The sequence below is a fragment of the Oryctolagus cuniculus genome, chromosome 4 (genome assembly GCF_964237555.1).
Source record: "Oryctolagus cuniculus chromosome 4, mOryCun1.1, whole genome shotgun sequence".
NCBI lineage: Eukaryota > Metazoa > Chordata > Mammalia > Lagomorpha > Leporidae > Oryctolagus > Oryctolagus cuniculus.
Genome location: NC_091435.1, coordinates 40,877,292 through 40,890,004, shown reverse-complemented (window position 1 = coordinate 40,890,004; position 12,713 = coordinate 40,877,292). Strand labels below are relative to the sequence as shown.

Sequence of the window (12,713 nt, the reverse complement as noted above, 5' to 3'; positions counted from 1 at the left end):
CCCAAGGCAGACATGCTGTACCTTCCTCTTTTGATTCTCTCTGGGAACTGTTATTGACAATAAAACACCTAATGTGTTCTTCTGTTATAATCCTTTATGCTCAAGCTAAATTGGCTTATAGTCTATCACCACCCACTATCTGGGAGTCTGTAAAATATATTCTTTTCATCTTGAAGGGACACTCCACTTATAGTTATTCTTGTTCCAGTTTTGCTCATGCTAATTAACAAACATATGTTTCAGAATTCAACTTCTGGGAGAAACTTCCATGCAGGGGATGTAGACATTGGCAGTGATCAAGACTGCTCCAGCTCACAAAGCGAATTTGTTAGATGAGATAGGCAGAGGCCTTCATACACAGGACAGGCAGGGCTGGCACTACGCCCCTCATAAGCAGGAAGCATCTATAGAAGACGTGATGATTCTACAACTTTCAACATCTCTTAGGACTAAGGAAATGGAGTCTCTGAAAGGGGAATGATGTAAGCAGGCACATAGGATTATGTTTGTAAGCTAGAAGACTACACCTCCACCACGTCCCCTGTGGGATCTTATGCCCCTGCCTGACCACACCTGAGCACCCACCTACCAATCAGAAAGGCCTGAAACACTGTGGGCCCAGCGTTTTTTCCCTTTGCCCTTCTATTTCCTCCATGCCCTTAAGGATTAACCCCCGTGCTAGGTGCTCTTAAATTTAACCTGAAGCATATTGTAGGTTGTGGTTTACTGCCTACCATGCTAAGCACGGTCACATCTGCCAAGAGAAGAGCTACTCTACTAGCTGAGATTTTGGCTGTAGAGATAGTTCGCCCTAAAATGAAGGAGGGAGATATGGGAGATCACATGAGATTACCTACCTAGCCCATATAGTTAGCCTGACTGCTGGCAGATGGCAGGAGTCCCAGGCACATTTCCTCCCACCCCCATCTTCTGCCAATCAGGTAAAATGCTCCCATGTGTGGCCCAGGCCCACCTGGAAAACTACCCTAGCTATGTGACTTTCAAACTGATTGAAGAGGCATATTGGCACCAGTGTCGGTTCTGTCCTATAGAGTCAGTGTCACTCTGAATTAGTTATGCCCCCTCTGTCTGCGCTTTAAAAATGTGCCCCATCATTATTAAGGGTGGGCGTTTCACAGAAGCCTGTCCCAGGTGCGTCTTGTGGAAGAACACTGTTGCCCCACTCTCCCTGATGGTTGGGCCTAGCAGGACGAGTCTGCACAAAAGAGCAAAAACCATTCAATAAACGATGATTCAGTTAATGATCTTTGATCAGTTGTGTACCCATAAGCAAATAATTGGGTTTCTAACTAAACTTCAGACTAAATTATATAATCTTTAGTAGAAAAGTCATTGCAAACTAACACTAGTAAATTAGCCATTTGATTGGACACCATAATTATAAAATATGAAAAGAAAATTCATCAAATTAGTCCTACCTCCTCAGAATTCAAAATATTTACTCTATGAATAATCAAAGTGAATAAAAAACACAATTTATAGAATTGGAAATTACTATAATATTATATATAACAAATAACTTGTATCTAGAATATATAAAAATGCTCTCAAAATTTAAACATAAAATAAATCCAAATAAACATGCTCAAGGGGTGTAAAATGATATTTTACTAAAAAGGATTTAACAGTGAACATATTTTTTAAAAGCTCAATGTAATTGGCAATTAAAATTGCAAATGGAAAATAGCGTAAGATATTGCTATACTTCTACCAGGATGACTAAAATACAAATTAGCCATGCCACCAAATGAGACAAGAATACAGAAGAATTGGATTAATCATACAATGTGGATGGTAAAGAAAGACAACAACTCTGGAAAATAGTTCGGCAGTCTTATTATTTTCTTAGTTGAAAATGCATTTATCATAAGACCCAACAGTTGTACGTTCAGGCAAAAATCCTAAAGAACTGAAAATGCATTTCATTTTGAAAGTTGGAAATTCATGTTCAAGTTGGTTTTATCAGTAACAACCAGAAACTGGAAACAACCCAAATGTCCTTTAATAGTGAATTATTAAGCCATCTGTGGTATATTCTTACCAAGCAATACTTCTCAGTAACGTGGAGGAACAGATTCCTGAGAAATATAATTTGTATGAACCTTAAAAATGTTCTACTGAATGAAAAATTAGTATACCCAAAAGAACTTATTATGCATGATTACGTTTTTATAATAGTTGTGAAACAATGTAATTATTCAAGTGTAAAATAGATTAGTAATTGACAGAGATTTGAGATAGGAAGAGGGATGGCTCTAAAGGGAGCGCATGGGGCAGTTTTGGAATTTGGTGGTGCTTCTATAAAGCTTGCCATGGTTAAAATAAACTACACACTCACACACAATTGAACATGTCTAACTGATAAAATCTGAATAATCTTTATTATTTGCATGAAAGTCAATTTCTTGTTGCATTCATTGTGGAAGATGTTAATGGTAGATGAAGTTGAAGGAAGAATATATGAGGTACCGTTTTTGTGAAATCTATAATTATTTTAAAATATTGAAACAAATCCTTCTTCAATTTGTGAATTATTGCTGAACCACAGGATCCCTATATGGCATTGGATGACTTTATTTGAGGGTCCTTTTTTATTTCGTTGGCCTCCTACAAATTTCCACAATTTAAATACCCAGTTTCTAATATTTATACTTATTAATATTATCTTTTTTTTTTTTTTTTTTTTTTTTTTTTTTTTTTTTTTTTTTTTTTTTTACAGGCAGAGTGGACAGTGAGAGAGAGACAGAGAGAGAAAGGTCTTCCTTTGCCGTTGGTTCACCCTCCAATGGCCGCCGCTGCAGCCGGCGCACCGCGCTGATCCGATGGCAGGAGCCAGGATCCAGGTGCTTTTCCTGGTCTCCCATGGGGTGCAGGGCCCAAGCACCTGGGCCATCCTCCACTGCACTCCCTGGCCATAGCAGAGAGCTGGCCTGGAAGAGGGGCAACCGGGACAGAATCCGGCGCCCCGACCGGGACTAGAACCCGGTGTGCCGGCGCCGCAAGGTGGAGGATTAGCCTATTGAGCCACGGCGCCGGCTCACTTATTAATATTATCCTATGATAACATAAGTGTTCATGCAGAGAGAAGGTAATTAATATTTATTTACAGTAAAAAATAAATATGTTCATTCCAATTTATACCAATGCTTCACCCTGTGGTGAAGTAAGAAGTAGATATTATTAGACATATAAAGGAATTTACTGTAGATAAGGAAATCCTGAGAAAATTAAGGTAGACATTTATTTAGGAGAAAAAGTTAACTCTGTCCAATCTCTTTCTACACTTGATCTTAGCCAAAAGGCCAAGAAGCAATCTGTCCAATCTCTTTCTGAGTCTTCTCAAAAATATGTTGGCAGGGATCCTAGGTTCTTAAACTAATTGTTTGGAATGTAAATAATTTTTGAGAGGGAAGATGAGTCCAATCGATACCTTCTACTTTATGATCTGATGATCCAACTAGAGATACTTTTGTCACCAGCTAATTAATTGTAATTTAATTTTAAGCTTTTATGTTAAAAAAGAATTCAAGGTTTAGTAAAATCTAATTAAAATGTCCTGTGAAGAAAATACAATATTATTTTTCATATTCCTTTAAAAAAAAAAACTTAACTTGCTAATTGAAAAGGCAGAGTGACAGGCTGTCACATACAGATACAGAACTCCCATCTACTGGTTTCTCTGCAAATGAGTGCAACATCTGTGACTGGGTCAGTCTGAAGGCAGGCGCCAGGAACTCAATCCAACTATGCTACAGTCCAACTATTTGAGCTGTCACTTGATGTTTCCAATGATGAACATTAGCAGGAAGTTGGAATCAGGGGTAGAGCAAGCACTTGAGCCCAAAGATTCTGATATGTGATGCATGAGCCCTATTGTGGCATATGAACCTTGACACCAAATGCTTGCCCTATTTTTTTACACATCTTTTAATATTCCCCATTAAGCTATGCCTTTATTCTTAATTAATGAGATAAAATATGTTCATGTTTTTATTTAAGCTTGTTGGTAATACTTTATTTGGCATATTCAATTTGTCAAGATTATTAGACATATGTTCATATTTCAATTTCAAAAACCTTAAGAAATTTTAAGAATCTCATTCTAGAATACAGAAAATGTTTGATATCCAATTGAGTGTGTTATTCCATTTATTAATTTTACTGAATCACTTCTTCTTGCAATAGATGAGAATTCAGGTGTCCTAAACTGTTGTTCTATCATACTGTGGTTAAAAAGGTTTTTATTTTTAAAAAATTTTATTTATTTATTTGAGGTAGAGTTACAGACAGAGAAAGGGAGAGACAGAGAGAAAGGTCTTCCATCCACTGATTCATGACCCAAATGGCCACAATGGCCAGAGATGAGCTGATCTGAAGTGCTAATTGTTTCGCTTGAGTGAGTACAGAGGAGAACTACACATTGATACAATTTGATTGTCCTTTATTTCCAGTGATGGAAAGCCCTATAGAACTCTCTACCCCAAAACTCAAAGCAACAGGGTTTATAAAGGCAAAAAACACAAGGAGGGGAGAGGAATATACGATTTCTAGGGTCATGATGACCTAAGGCCTATGCCATACTAAGATCAATTACAATCTTGACATTAATCTTAACATTAATCCAGGTGCAGCTTACTTGTTTTAATCTTGAGTGATCATGCTAGGAAGTTTCTACGTTACTGTTATTGTCTGTGGTTTAGAACATAGTTTCAGACCATAGTCTCACGATAGGGGCTGCTTTCTCAAGATGGACTCTTGGGTGCTCTAAAATGGAGTCCCTCTTGTCAGAGTGTCACTTCACTATCAACTTTTGTAAACTGAATTTGCAGAATACTTCTTTCATTTTATAATATCCACATTGACTTTTAAGGAGAAAAGCATGGTGACTTCCTCCAGTTTTGATTTTGAGGAGTTCGTATTGCCAGCCTTTTTTGATAGAAGAGTTAGATCAATTACCAATATGCTGTTCAGAACCCCTTGGAGGGTTTCTAAAAGGACCCCAATTACTATACCTGGCAGGAGTCCTGCTTATTAGTTGTCAGTTATCTTCTGCAAACTCAAAAGGGCTAATTTTTTTGAGTCTCAATGAGATTGTAAAGCATCATTCTATGTGAGTTTTTATAATTTTAGGCCAAGTTTTCTTTTTAATTTTTCTTTTTAGTTTTTAACAGATTCAATGTGCTTTGCATATACAATTCTAGGAACACAATGATATTCCCTTATCCATTTCTTCCCCCTCCATCCCTAAATTTGTGTGAAGTAAGTTTGGAAATAATCATAGAAATAGAAATGACTTAACCAGTCTGAAATCCATATATAGATAGATAGATAGATAGATGCACATATGCAGTCATTGAGGAAAATACCCAAGGAAGCAAACATAAATATAAAATGTCTGCCTCTTCAGTAGAATGGTCAGAAAAAGTAACTTATATGCGGTTATTATATTTAGTAAAGAATTATTATGTTTAGGTTTGATACAATCTAGTAAACAGAGCTTGTGGATGTGTATGAAGTTTAAGTGAGCATAAAATTTCATCAACTGATATCATTTATGCATTAATATATGAAAATGATTTTCATCAGTAGTGTTTAAAACCATGGTTAAATTCTAGGTATAAAGGCATATTTGGTATAGATGGTCCTGAAATATGAAATACATACATTAGCCATGTTATATACCATGTAGCTGAAAGTGATGTTAAGTTATTAGTATAGCCAGAACTTTTAGTAGTCATCAACTTGTATAACTCAAAATAATTTGCAACATCTGGAAGGAATGTAAAATCATTTTTAAAAGGTTTTGTATTGCACACAATGTAGTAAAAAGGCATAGATACTTCAAGTTGTTGGATATTGGACAGTAAAACATTAATTGAACATATTTAGACTTAGACATGCAAAAGTGTTCTGATGAGTTAAAGGGTCACTCTTCTATGACATCTGATTCTGCTGATCTGTGTAGTAACATAAGGATTCATTTCTCATGTCAGAGCAAATGCTAGTATTATGTTATATTAATAAAAATAACTAGTTCTGTTATTTTAAATTTAGTGATTTGGTTGGATTTGTACCCTAAACACTGTTTACATGGTTTTCTGTTGCTTTTCTTTTAAGTTGCTTAAAAATTACTTATTTTTTATGCAACAGTGTTGGAGAATGATACTGGGAGATTGCAGGCTAGGTGCACAGGGACACAGGATCCCTCCCTCACCATCTGGAGATAAACCTCGGAGGACCTGAGAAAATTCAAGCAGGCAACTTCTATGAAGGATGTTGATGTCATGTACTAGTCCTTGTAATCAAGGACCTGTAACTGATCTATCTGACAAGAATTTTGTGCACCTTGAGGGAATGTTTCATATGTTTTCTGTTGTCTCCATAGAGTCTCAATTGAAACTTTCACCAAATTAACCAATCAACACCATTCCTCTCCCAGACTAATCGTGAGAACTTCCCTTTTCACAATCAAAAAAGCTCCCCAGATAATCTGCCCTCCTTGAATCTCTTCAGGGGTCCCTTTCTGCATAGCTGGGAGATTTTTAATTTTGCTTTTACTTTCTCTGCTTTCTTTTAATAAATAAGTTCTGCTTTTATACTCTTCCTTGTTTGTGCTTCTCATTCTTTGTGAATGCCAAGACATAAATCTGGCAGAGACAAAGGATTGTAATAACCACAGACTCCCGCAATAGTTTTGGGGGTGCTTATCTGAGACTGTTGGAAGGGTGAGTAAAGATAATTGCCTCTGCTTCTTATTTTGGATTTTCTTATTCCCCACCATAGTCCACTATCAATTAAAAACCTCTATCAATCAGTTAAAAGCATTTAGTGCAGCTGCTAGTCTTCAAGTCCCAGAGAGGAGGGTTGTTGGGGTAGACTTGACTAAGCCCCATCTGCCTTTTGGGCTTGGGAATGGTGGTCTTGTTCTGCCTCACTTTCACTTCATGGAAATCTGTCCAGTGTGTGAGACTGGAGGACCGTCTTGGAATAAATTGAAGGTTTGGGGCTAGGACAAGACCCTGGTGTTCCTGAAGTTTCCATAATTAGATCCAGACTCTGGTCAACTGTTACAGTATTGGACTAAAATCTGTACTCCTGTCTTTTTCTCTTTCTTTTTTTCCTACCCCTCCTCCCTCAGTGTCACTGTTAGGGAGTGAGTTGGCTGGATAGGTTTCTCTGATCTAAGCTAGCCAGAGAAGAGGCTTTAATCCCTTAACCCTTTTCAACCTGGTAGATTTTTTTCTCCCTTCTCTGCAGCTTACATTTTGTTGATGACTTTTTTCCTTCAGCTCTTGGCAACAAGAATATATGAATCTCTATTGCTTGGGAGAACTAATCTTAAAGGAGTTAAATTGCCTATTTTAATTGTTTGAGTAATTACTATAACACTGATTAGATCTGGTCAACAGTTTTAAAGTACTCAGATTAAATGGATTATTACTACTTTTGTTTTGACCAAATTTCTTAAATCTCTGACAATTCTTTTCATTTAAAGCTCTATACTGTGTTTTTCGTCCTTGAGGCTTCCGGTTGGATATCCAGAGCTCTGAAAAGACATAGCTTTCAATAGGGAACAATAGTAACTGCTTGGGTTAATTTAAAATCATGCCAAACTTCTGGTGTACTTATGTTTATATAAAGTCTTAATGTTTTACACTCTGGGGTCAATGAGACATGGTTCCAGGGCAGACCCACAACATATCACTTAATATCAGATAACTTATTCTACATATTATGTTAGTTGCATGACGACTGGGATAGTGGTAACGTATATTCTCACCCCCAACTTGACATCTGATTAGGGCCCAATCATTATTAGGACAGGAAGCTGGGTGTTTAACACTTGGCACTTTCAGCATTGTTCACAATCCTGTCCTGCCTAATGCATCCTGGAACTAAGTGTTACAACTCCCAGAGGCACAGGATGTTGCTATTAGGACAGATGTTAGAGCAATGCACCCATGAGGAGTCTGTACCTGTGGGCATGGAACCCACATAAGGGACAGGGAACTGCCCAATTGGTATGAGTCAGGCACTCGAAAAACATCATCTGGTTTCATGGCCACGCCTGGCTAAAGAGAAAAACAAAATAGTAAGTGGAATTTTTGTCCTGCTGAAGCCAATAGTGTTGGCAAGAAGCCATATTTTTTAAAGGTGGATGGACAAAGGCAAGGACAAAATGATCAATCAAAAAGAGAAGTGCAGACTATTAAAAGGATGAGAAATTTGGAATCAAGAGGCACACAGAGCAATTAGGCCAAGGAAGATGGTATAAGAGATAAGCCTATCCTACAAAATATAATCCTGAGGAGTGTCATCTGTCGGCTCCTCTAGGAAACCCACATTCGATACAGGCATATGCTGCCTCGATACAGCCAGGATGTCTTCAAGCAACTAGCTAAGCCAAGAATTAGAGGGAAAATGGAGACAGAAAGGAGGGTCAAGTTAGATGCAGGTAAGAGTGACTACTGCTACCAGCCTAACCTTCCTTGATAATGAGTCAGTGATCACACATGCACCCATGAGCTATAGGATCAACAATCCCAGAGAATCAAGGACATAGGAAGAGGTGCAGGTAAGAGTGTTAACTCATTTTCTCTGATCGTCCCTTCTGGTTCCAATATTCTAAGTTCCTACACCCCAGGAACTTGAGGAATGCCTCAAGTGATTTGAAGGATAAATTTTTGGCATGCATGTCTTTGAAGTACATCATTGGTCACTGGGGTTCCTTTCACATAGAAACCTTGAAGAAAGAATGTCTTATCTTTTATTATATGATGAGATGGCCAGGATACAAGTTAGAGATCAGACAGACTTGGTCACCAGAGGGAAGTGTTAGCTCTAACACCATCCAGCTAGACTTCTTGTGTCACAGAGTTGGGCAATGGTGGTAGGGTTCCTTATTGCCAAGAATTTTTTGCCCTGTGAGATAAGCTAGACCTTTGTCAACTCTGTCAGGTAGACCTGGTGCTTTTAGAAGGAATTGCAATCAAGACAACTACCCTTTCTCTCTACCCTCTGTCTACCACAGAGCCTACCACACAGCCTAAACTGATCTCTACATTAGAAAACCTCCTGAGGCTTTCACTTTGATCTTTTATTATCAGGACCAGGAGAAAATCCAACAACAAGAAAGAAGGGATAAGATAAAAGTCACAACTCTGGTAGTAGCCTTATGACCACCTGGAGGGTCCCCAGGGTCTGAAACTATTATGGCTATGGTCAGGAGGGACACTTCAAGAAACAATACCCATATTCCCATCACCAGATAAAACCCCAAGTTTCCAGTCCTACTTCCAATGTAGATTGTTGATTGTCTGCAGGGACCAAGGTATCTGGAGTCAAGCTCCCATCTTTGGATGACCCTACAGGACTGAAAGAATCCCAGGACTCTCCTGCAGGTGTTTACCACTCATAGCTTCAGCACTCAGGAGCCACGGGTTTTCTAACATTTGGAGGGACAGAAGCTGACTTTCTCCTAGATAAGTGAGGAACATTTTCTGTCTTCTCAAATCTGTGTCTTCCCTCTTCGTTTAGTATGACTGTGAGAGGTATCTCACATTTCATTTTTTTTTTTTTTTTGACAGGCAGAGTGAACAGTGTGAGAGAGAGAGAGACAGAGAGAAAGGTCTTTATTTACCGTTGGTTCACCCTCCAAGCAGCCAGCGCACCACGCTGATCCAAAGCCTGGAGCCAGGTGCTTCTGCTGGTCTCCCATGCAGGTGCAGGGCCCAAGCACTTGGACCATCCTCCACTGCACTCCCGGGCGATAGTAGAGGGCTGGCAGGGGTAACTGGGACAGAATCCGGCGCCCTGACCGGGACTAGAACCCGGTGTGCCAGTGCTGCAGGCAGAGGATTAGCCTATTGAGCCGAGGTGCCAGCCTGTGAGAGGTATCTCACAAAAGCACTTAGATATTTCACCCAGCTCTCAAGCTGTAAAAAAGACACTTCTTGATCTCCCTTGGGCCCCCTTTCAAATACCATTAGAGAATTGATTGTTAACTTCAGTGTTCCTTCCCAAGGAAGTAGCTGTTACAAAAGAGGTGTAGGCACCAAAAGTGGACCAATGAAATAGCTGAGAGAAGCAGCCAGAACAGGTGATCACATCAGAGAACACAATATCAATTCTAGTGAGAGACCCCTTACCCTAGATGGGAACTACCATCTTCATGGCTCCAGAGCAATTATTATACCTTCCCCTAAGTGAGAATGATATTAATCCAGAGTTTACAAGGAAACTTAAAGTCCAGGGGGTCTTTTAAAGTCATGTGTTTGTCCTTGACAATTTAAAAGCCTCTAAACCCAGGAGTACAAAAACCAAAAGGAGAATGGAAACTCCTATATGATCTCTGTCCAGTCAAGGAGGCCTCGCTTCCCATCAGTCAGTGGTCCATAACTATTATATTTTACTGTCCCAGATTTCAGAAACAACCAGTTTTCAGGTTTATGCTTAAAAGATAAAGGTGACTTTTATTGCATACTCTAATTCCCTGACTAAATTTTATTTTTCTTTTGAACACTTCTCAACCTAGTCTACTCAATCTCCTGGGACTACGTTGCCACAGGGATTCTGTGCTGGTGCCCCACTTGTTGGGCAGACCTTGTCCAAAGGCCTGTGGTAGTTTTCCCATTCATAGGCTACTCTCCTATACTGTATGGATAATGTCTTCCTCAGTGCTGAGAGTTCCCAAAAGGGCAGTAAAGTCCTTCTCAAATTTCTGGGAAAAAGAGGTTATAAAGTCTCAACACCTAAATCCCAACTCTTCCAGAACTGAATTAAGTATCAAGGCTTAACTTTAACTGAAGGGAATTAGGCACTTGGAGAAGATAGAATTAAGTTCACAGCCACCTTTTCACTTCTTAGAACCCTTAAGGAGCTTATTCTTCAGGGAACCCTCTCTGTCACTGGGAGTTTTTACTTTCACTTTTCTTTCTCTTCTTTCTCTTTTTTCTTTCTGCTGGAGAAAAAAAAATTATAGTGATGCACATTTATGCAACATTTCTATCATTGATCGACATATCACAACAATAATAATTAAATCATCATTAAATTTATTAACGTTTCTTTTGTAACATTTTATAGCTTGAAAAAGCAAGTATGGTAGATCTCTACAAGTGGGATAACTTGGTTGACCTATGAGGGTACTTCAAAAATTTATAGAAAAATGGAATTAAATGATAATTTTATTCAGGAGCAGAAATTTTTGAAATTCATAGTATATTATAATCTGCATTTTCCATTTACTTTTTGAAGTGCCCTTAAAGTTTTAAAATTTTTGAGGCTCTTTAGTACTATTCTCCCTAGCATCTGTACTACATTAAAATTCCTTTTATCTGCATCAGCAGCAGCATTATTCTTTGTTTTTTTGATAATAGCCATTCTAACTGGAGATGATAACTCATTGTTGTTTTGATTTGAAAATTCCTGATGGCTAATGCTGTGAAACATTTTTTCCTAAATCTGCTGATCATTTTAATTTCTTCTTTTTAGAATTGTTTACTCATACAGTTTGACCATTTTAATTTATGAGGATGTACGTGAGTTTTTTAAATGTCTTCTGTATTCAGAATAGTCATCCTTTGTGAGATAGTGTGCACAAATTTTATTTCATTGTATAGGTTGACTTTTACTCCATGTTTTGTTTTTTATGCCAAAGATTCTTAGATATAATCTCATTTGCCTATTTTTGCTATTGCTGTAGCTCATGTAATGCAAAGAAATGAGAACATCAGAGTGGTAAAGGCATTCCTGTGTTTATTGATCTGTTATTCAAAATAGCTGATATATGGAATCAACATAAAATATCATGTAGAAATGATAAAGAAAATGTTGCAAATATGCATAATGGACTACCATTCTGCTATAAAAATGAACACATTTGTCGACTGCAAAAAATGGATGAAAATGGAGGACATTACATTCAATAAAATAAATCTGATGCAGAAAGACAAAGAGTATGTGTTCTCTCCTATATGTGTAAGCTTGATAAGGAGATGTAAACATTAATTACCCTAATTTGATCGACATACAGTGTATACTTATTAAAATTCATGTCATATCTTATAGATACATAATTATCAGATATTAAGAAAAATATTTATAAAACCGTGAAGATTTGAAAGTGATAACTAATCTGATTTTATTATACACATTATACACAGGTGCTGACTCACCACACGCTACATCATATGTCAGTACAATTGAAGTATTAGTAATCATAATAAAACTTTGTGCATACATAAAACATCATGTATCTGCACATTAAGTTTTGTCTTTCTGTTCTATGTTTTATTTACTTTAATATATGTGCTATATATGCAGTTTTGCCTTGTTTAATATATTCTCCAAGATATTTTGAGAAAATGTATATTCAGACACCTGAGAGAACCTACCATCTCCATCTGCATTTGTTGCTTATGTTTCAGGGGAAGGTAAAATATAAGATTGAAAGATAATTCTTTATAAAGCAGTGGGTACCATACCATATCATTTATCTTCCTCTTGGAATTTCAAAGTTTCATTTTTGTATTTTATATTAACATTTTCAAGTATAAATATATTTTAAATATTTTAATAATAAATAATTCAAATACATTTAAATTTAAAATTTTGTTTTCCATAAATTATATTGACTTTTCTTTTCTTTGTAGTAAAATAAAGTAAAATAACTATCTTAAAATTTTCCAGAA

General features: G+C 37.3%; 1 non-coding gene across 1 annotated transcript; it reads right to left on the bottom strand.

Moving 5' to 3' along the window:
* Positions 1-3,151: 3,151 nt before the first annotated feature.
* Positions 3,152-3,335, bottom strand: LOC127483018 (U2 spliceosomal RNA). The gene has a single exon (XR_007909002.2). It is a non-coding gene; the product is annotated as a U2 spliceosomal RNA (small nuclear RNA).
* Between the last annotated feature and the right edge of the window lie 9,378 nt (positions 3,336-12,713).